Source organism: Babylonia areolata, chromosome 4 (genome assembly GCF_041734735.1).
Source record: "Babylonia areolata isolate BAREFJ2019XMU chromosome 4, ASM4173473v1, whole genome shotgun sequence".
Taxonomy (NCBI): domain Eukaryota; kingdom Metazoa; phylum Mollusca; class Gastropoda; order Neogastropoda; family Buccinidae; genus Babylonia; species Babylonia areolata.
The window spans coordinates 20,661,108-20,668,179 of NC_134879.1; the positions used below are offsets into that span (position 1 = coordinate 20,661,108).

Genomic DNA, 7,072 nt, shown 5'->3' on the forward strand with positions numbered 1-7,072 from the left:
TATGACTGTACTGCTGTGACAGTGATTATGACTATGTACTGCTGTGACAGTCATTATGACTATGTACTGCTGTGACAGTGATTGTGACTGTATGTACTGCTGTGACAGTGATTGTGACTGTATGTACTGCTGTGACAGTGATTATGACTATGTACTGCTGTGACAGTGATTATAACTGTATGTACTGCTGTGACAGTGATTGTGACTGTATGTACTGCTGTGACAGTGATTGTGATTGTGACTGTATGTACTGCTGTGACAGTGATTATGACTGTGTACTGCTGTGACAGTGATTGTGACTGTATGTACTGCTGTGACAGTGATTATGACTATGTACTGCTGTGACAGTGATTGTGACTGTATGTACTGCTGTGACAGTGATTATGACTGTATGTACTGCTGTGACAGTGATTATGACTGTATGTACTGCTGTGACAGTGATTATGACTGTGTACTGCTGTGACAGTGATTATGACTGTATGTACTGCTGTGACAGTGATTATGACTATGTACTGCTGTGACAGTGCTGACTATGTACTGCTGTGACAGTGATTGTGACTGTATGTACTGCTGTGACAGTGATTATGACTGTATGTACTGCTGTGACAGTGATTATGACTATGTACTGCTGTGACAGTGATTATGACTGTATGTACTGCTGTGACAGTGATTGTGACTGTATGTACTGCTGTGACAGTGATTGTGATTGTGACTGTATGTACTGCTGTGACAGTGATTGTGACTGTATGTACTGCTGTGACAGTGATTGTGACTGTGTACTGCTGTGACAGTGATTGTGACTGTATGTACTGCTGTGACAGTGATTATGACTGAACTGCTGTGACAGTGATTGTGACTGCATGTACTGCTGTGACAGTGATTGTGACTGTATGTACTGCTGTGACAGTGATTATGACTATGTACTGCTGTGACAGTGATTATAACTGTATGTACTGCTGTGACAGTGATTGTGACTGTATGTACTGCTGTGAAAGTGATTATGATTGTGACTGTATGTACTGCTGTGACAGTGATTATGACTGTGTACTGCTGTGACAATGATTGTGACTGTATGTACATACAGTCACAATCACTGTCACAGCAGTACATAGTCATAATCACTGTCACAGCAGTACATACAGTCACAATCACTGTCACAGCAGTACACAGTCATAATCACTGTCACAGCAGTACATACAGTAACAATCACAATCACTGTCACAGCAGTACATACAGTCACAATCACTGTCACAGCAGTACATAGAGTCATAATCACTGTCACAGCAGTACATACAGTCATAATCACTGTCACAGCAGTACATACAGTCACAATCACTGTCACAGCAGTACATAGTCATAATCACTGTCACAGCAGTACATACAGTCACAATCACTGTCACAGCAGTACATACAGTCACAATCACTGTCACAGCAGTACATAGTCATAATCACTGTCACAGCAGTACATACAGTCATAATCACTGTCACAGCAGTACATACAGTCACAATCACTGTCACAGCAGTACATACAGTCATAATCACTGTCACAGCAGTACATAGTCACAATCACTGTCACAGCAGTACATAGTCATAATCACTGTCACAGCAGTACATACAGTCACAATCACTGTCACAGCAGTACATACAGTCACAATCACTGTCACAGCAGTACATAGTCATAATCACTGTCACAGCAGTACATACAGTCACAATCACTGTCACAGCAGTACATACAGTCATAATCACTGTCACAGCAGTACATACAGTCATAATCACTGTCACAGCAGTACATGCAGTCACAATCACTGTCACAGCAGTACATAGTCACAATCACTGTCACAGCAGTACAGTCACAATCACTGTCACAGCAGTACATAGTCACAATCACTGTCACAGCAGTACATACAGTACTGCTGTGACAGTGATTATGACTGTACTGCTGTGACAGTGATTATGACTATGTACTGCTGTGACAGTGATTATGACTGTATGTACTGCTGTGACAGTGATTGTGACTGTATGTACTGCTGTGACAGTGATTGTGACTGTATGTACTGCTGTGACAGTGATTATGATTGTGACTGTATGTACTGCTGTGACAGTGATTGTGACTGTATGTACTGCTGTGACAGTGATTGTGACTGTATGTACTGCTGTGACAGTGATTGTGATTGTGACTGTATGTACTGCTGTGACAGTGATTGTGATTGTGACTGTATGTACTGCTGTGACAGTGATAGTGATTGTGACTGTATGTACTGCTGTGACAGTGATTGTGACTGTATGTACTGCTGTGACAGTGATTGTGACTGTATGTACTGCTGTGACAGTGATTGTGATTGTGACTGCATGTACTGCTGTGACAGTGATTATGACTGCATGTACTGTTGTGACAGTGATTGTGACTGCATGTACTGTTGTGACAGTGATTGTGACTGTATGTACTGCTGTGACAGTGATTGTGATTGTGACTGTATGTACTGCTGTGACAGTGATTGTGATTGTGACTGTATGTACTGCTGTGACAGTGATTGTGACTGTGTACTGCTGTGACAGTGACTGTATGTACTGCTGTGACAGTGATTGTGATTGTGACTGTATGTACTGCTGTGACAGTGATTGTGACTGTATGTACTGCTGTGACAGTGATTGTGACTGTATGTACTGCTGTGACAGTGATTGTGATTGTTACTGTATGTACTGCTGTGACAGTGATTATGACTGTGTACTGCTGTGACAGTGATTGTGACTGTATGTACTGCTGTGACAGTGATTATGACTATGTACTGCTGTGACAGTGATTGTGATTGTGACTGTATGTACTGCTGTGACAGTGATTGTGACTGCATGTACTGCTGTGACAGTGATTATGACTGTATGTACTGCTGTGACAGTGATTATGACTGTATGTACTGCTGTGACAGTGATTGTGACTGTATGTACTGCTGTGACAGTGATTGTGATTGTGACTGTATGTACTGCTGTGACAGTGATTGTGACTGTATGTACTGCTGTGACAGTGACTGTGACTGTATGTACTGCTGTGACAGTGATTATGACTATGTACTGCTGTGACAGTGATTGTGATTGTGACTGTATGTACTGCTGTGACAGTGATTGTGACTGTATGTACTGCTGTGACAGTGAATGTGATTGTGACTGTATGTACTGCTGTGACAGTGATTGTGACTGTATGTACTGCTGTGACAGTGATTATGACTGTGTACTGCTGTGACAGTGATTATGACTGTATGTACTGCTGTGATTGTGATTGTGACTGTATGTACTGCTGTGACAGTGATTATGACTATGTACTGCTGTGACAGTGATTATGACTGTATGTACTGCTGTGACAGTGATTGTGACTGTGACTGTATGTACTGCTGTGACAGTGATTATGACTGAACTGCTGTGACAGTGATTGTGACTGCATGTACTGCTGTGACAGTGATTGTGACTGTATGTACTGCTGTGACAGTGATTGTGACTGCACACATTGTATTTCCAAAGGAAGAGACAGTCCCACACACCCAGTCAGTGTCTCCTGATCTCCTCACACCTCATCAGTCAACAGACCAACTGGTAGTTTGATTTTATTTTCTTTCTCTTCATCAAACATGAAACAATGCAGTAAAATAACATGAAGACTAGATCTAGCATTGTTTCTCATCACTTAAAGCCACCTACTCCCATACAATGTAATATCAACTTCCGTGATTTTAAATGGAAAAAAAAAGAAAAAAAGAATAACAAGCAAAATTGGATAAAAGTGAATTCCCGATACACTTAAGGAAAGAACACAGGTCTCCTGTGCGGTAAAGATCTGGCAACATGCAAGAAAAGAATCTTTCATAAAAGAGCACTTAATTCATGTATTGTAAACATTGCACTTGTACAGTCCTAAGTCCCCTCATGACGTACACCACAGACAAGCACACACCAGAGTAGTAAGACGAGAAGCACCAGTGTCTGCTCTGTAATAATTCAACTTTTTTTTCTTTTCTTTTTTTTTTTCTTTCAGAAAAGAATGCTATTAACAAGTTACAGCAATACTTGTTTTTTTAAGAATCGAATCTTAGATTTTTTTTTTTTTTATCAGTGAATTGTACATATATACATCAATGGTTTTCTGCATGTTTGGTTTTAAGAATCTTCGGACTCCCTTGGTTAGTGTACTGTGTACATACATCACACTCCTACAAACACACAAAAACTGAGATCTTCCAAATGACTGAGAGACATCTCAATGTCAGAAACTATACCCAGAAAATGGATGTGCTGAATGACCCTATCACCTGCTTCAATGTTGTGACTCCACAGGATAGATGTCACATTGTCGTTTGTAATTGCACATTTGTTTAAAAACAGTCAATGAACATCACAAAACTACTAGCAATGTACAAAGCTTCAGATAAAAAAGAAAAGTGAAAAAAAAAAGCAAACCCCTTCCTCAGAAACACTGCACACAATGCAATGTATGCACACACACAAAAGTCAGTTTGGGTCTCTCCATTGAGGAGAAAAACAAATCCAACAAGGACATCAGTGGATGCACAAAAACAGTCACACAATGGCAGCAAACATCTGACATTCAACATCACTGTTTACAGTCCAACCAACCACACTGGGCCATTTCAGGACAGCAGCAAACATTTTCATGACTTTCATGGATTTTGACAAGAGAGAAAAATGTTCCCGCCTTACTTTCATTTTCACAGAATTTGAGAGAGAGAGAGAGAGAAAGAATTAAAAAAAATTTTTTTTTAAAAGTGCCTGCAAGACCCCCAGCCCCCCTCTCTGTGGAGTGCTGGTCTACAGGCAATAAACCAAACTAGGAAACAAGTGGTCTCCAGCTCAAATCTCCAAGATTTTTTTACTGCCCGCCTCTGCTAGACCTCAAGTGGCAGTCTGGGTTTAGTCTTTAAGGATGTGACGATATACCGAGGTCCTTGTGGCAAAATTGTGCAGAAAAATCCACTCTGGCAGTAAAACAAACACAACTGCAGACAGGAAAAAGAAGAAAAACAAGGTGGTCCTGCACTGTCGTTATGCACTCTTTCCAGGGGAGAGCAGCCCCAATTTCACACAGAAAAATGTGTTGTGACCAAAATGTACTACAATACACTACAGCCCTGATGACATTCACTGCCACACCCTGTTCTGTGTGCCAAAAACACTGCCACCAATGATAAAGTATGTTTTAAATTCATCCCATCTCACTTCAAATCATCATGTTTATATTCCAGCTGACCACAAGAGAGGGCCATATCAGGGCTGTTTGCAGGTCATTTCTTAAAACCAGTTGAAGAGAACCCAAAATAGTGTCAACAGGTCAACCAAAACAGCATTAAAAAGACCAAATGAACCATATCTTGCAATCCATGTAAAAGTTTCAAGTTACAAAAAAACTGAAAATAGCATAAAAATATAAATTAATAACAAACCAAAAAAAATTAAAATTTGCCTATGTCTCGCTCAGTCCATGTAAACTTAAAATCCAGTTAAAAAAAACATATTGAAAATAATGTAACAAGATGAATTCGCTCATGTCTGTTTCAGTTAGTATTGTCCTTTACTAAAGATGACCAGGCTTTTTTCACTGTGATTCCAGGTCTGAACTGAAAAGTTCTGTCTTTTCATGGTTCAGTCATTGTAGTGATGTCTGTCTTCAGTCTGTGGGCATGGTTCAGTCATTGCAGTGATGTCTTCAGTCTGAGGGCATGGTTCAGTCACTGCAGTAATGTCTGTCTTCAGTCTGAGGGCATGGTTCAGTCATTGCAGTGATGTCTTCAGTCTGAGGGCATGGTTCAGTCATTGCAGTGATGTCTGTCTTCAGTCTGAGGGCATGGTTCAGTCACTGCAGTGATGTCTTCAGTCTGAGGGCATGGTTCAGTCATTGCAGTGATGTCTTCAGTCTGTGGGCATGGTTCAGTCATTGCAGTGATGTCTTCAGTCTGAGGGCATGGTTCAGTCACTGCAGTGATGTCTTCAGTCTGAGGGCATGGTTCAGTCATTGCAGTGATGTCTGTCTTCAGTCTGTGGGCATGGTTCAGTCACTGCAGTGATGTCTTCAGTCTGAGGGCATGGTTCAGTCATTGCAGTGATGTCTTCAGTCTGTGGGCATGGTTCAGTCATTGTAGTGATGTCTTCAGTCTGAGGGCATGGTTCAGTCATTGCAGTGATGTCTGTCTTCAGTCTGAGGGCATGGTTCAGTCATTGCAGTGATGTCTGTCTTCAGTCTGAGGGCATGGTTCAGTCATTGCAGTGATGTCTGTCTTCAGTCTGTGGGCATGGTTCAGTCACTGCAGTGATGTCTGTCTTCAGTCTGAGGGCATGGTTCAGTCATTGCAGTGATGTCTTCAGTCTGAGGGCATGGTTCAGTCACTGCAGTGATGTCTTCAGTCTGAGGGCATGGTTCAGTCATTGCAGTGATGTCTGTCTTCAGTCTGTGGGCATGGTTCAGTCATTGCAGTGATGTCTGTCTTCAGTCTGAGGGCATGGTTCAGTCATTGTAGTGATGTCTTCAGTCTGAGGGCATGGTTCAGTCATTGCAGTGATGTCTGTCTTCAGTCTGTGGGCATGGTTCAGTCATTGCAGTGATGTCTTCAGTCTGAGGGCATGGTTCAGTCATTGCAGTGGTGTCTGTCTTCAGTCTGTGAGCATGGTTCAGTCATTGCAGTGATGTCTTCAGTCTGAGGGCATGGTTCAGTCATTGCAGTGATGTCTGTCTTCAGTCTGAGGGCATGGTTCAGTCATTGTAGTGATGTCTTCAGTCTGAGGGCATGGTTCAGTCATTGTAGTAATGTCTTCAGTCTTTGGGCACGGTTCAGTCATTGCAGTGATGTCTGTCTTCAGTCTGAGGGCATGGTTCAGTCATTGCAGTGATGTCTTCAGTCTGAGGGCATGGTTCAGTCATTGCAGTGATGTCTGTCTTCAGTCTGTGGGCATGGTTCAGTCATTGTAGTGATGTCTTCAGTCTGAGGGCATGGTTCAGTCATTGCAGTGGTGTCTGTCTTCAGTCTGAGGGCATGGTTCAGTCATTGCAGTGATGTCTGTCTTCAGTCTGAGGGCA

The 7,072-nt window shown here is 41.9% G+C and overlaps 1 long non-coding RNA gene across 1 annotated transcript; it reads left to right on the forward strand.

Annotated features, from left to right (window-relative positions):
- The first annotated feature begins 3,586 nt into the window (after positions 1–3,586).
- LOC143281597 (uncharacterized) lies at positions 3,587–4,737 on the forward strand. The gene is made up of 2 exons (XR_013055136.1): positions 3,587–4,503; positions 4,539–4,737. It is a non-coding gene; the product is annotated as an uncharacterized LOC143281597 (long non-coding RNA).
- The last annotated feature ends 2,335 nt before the right edge of the window (positions 4,738–7,072 follow it).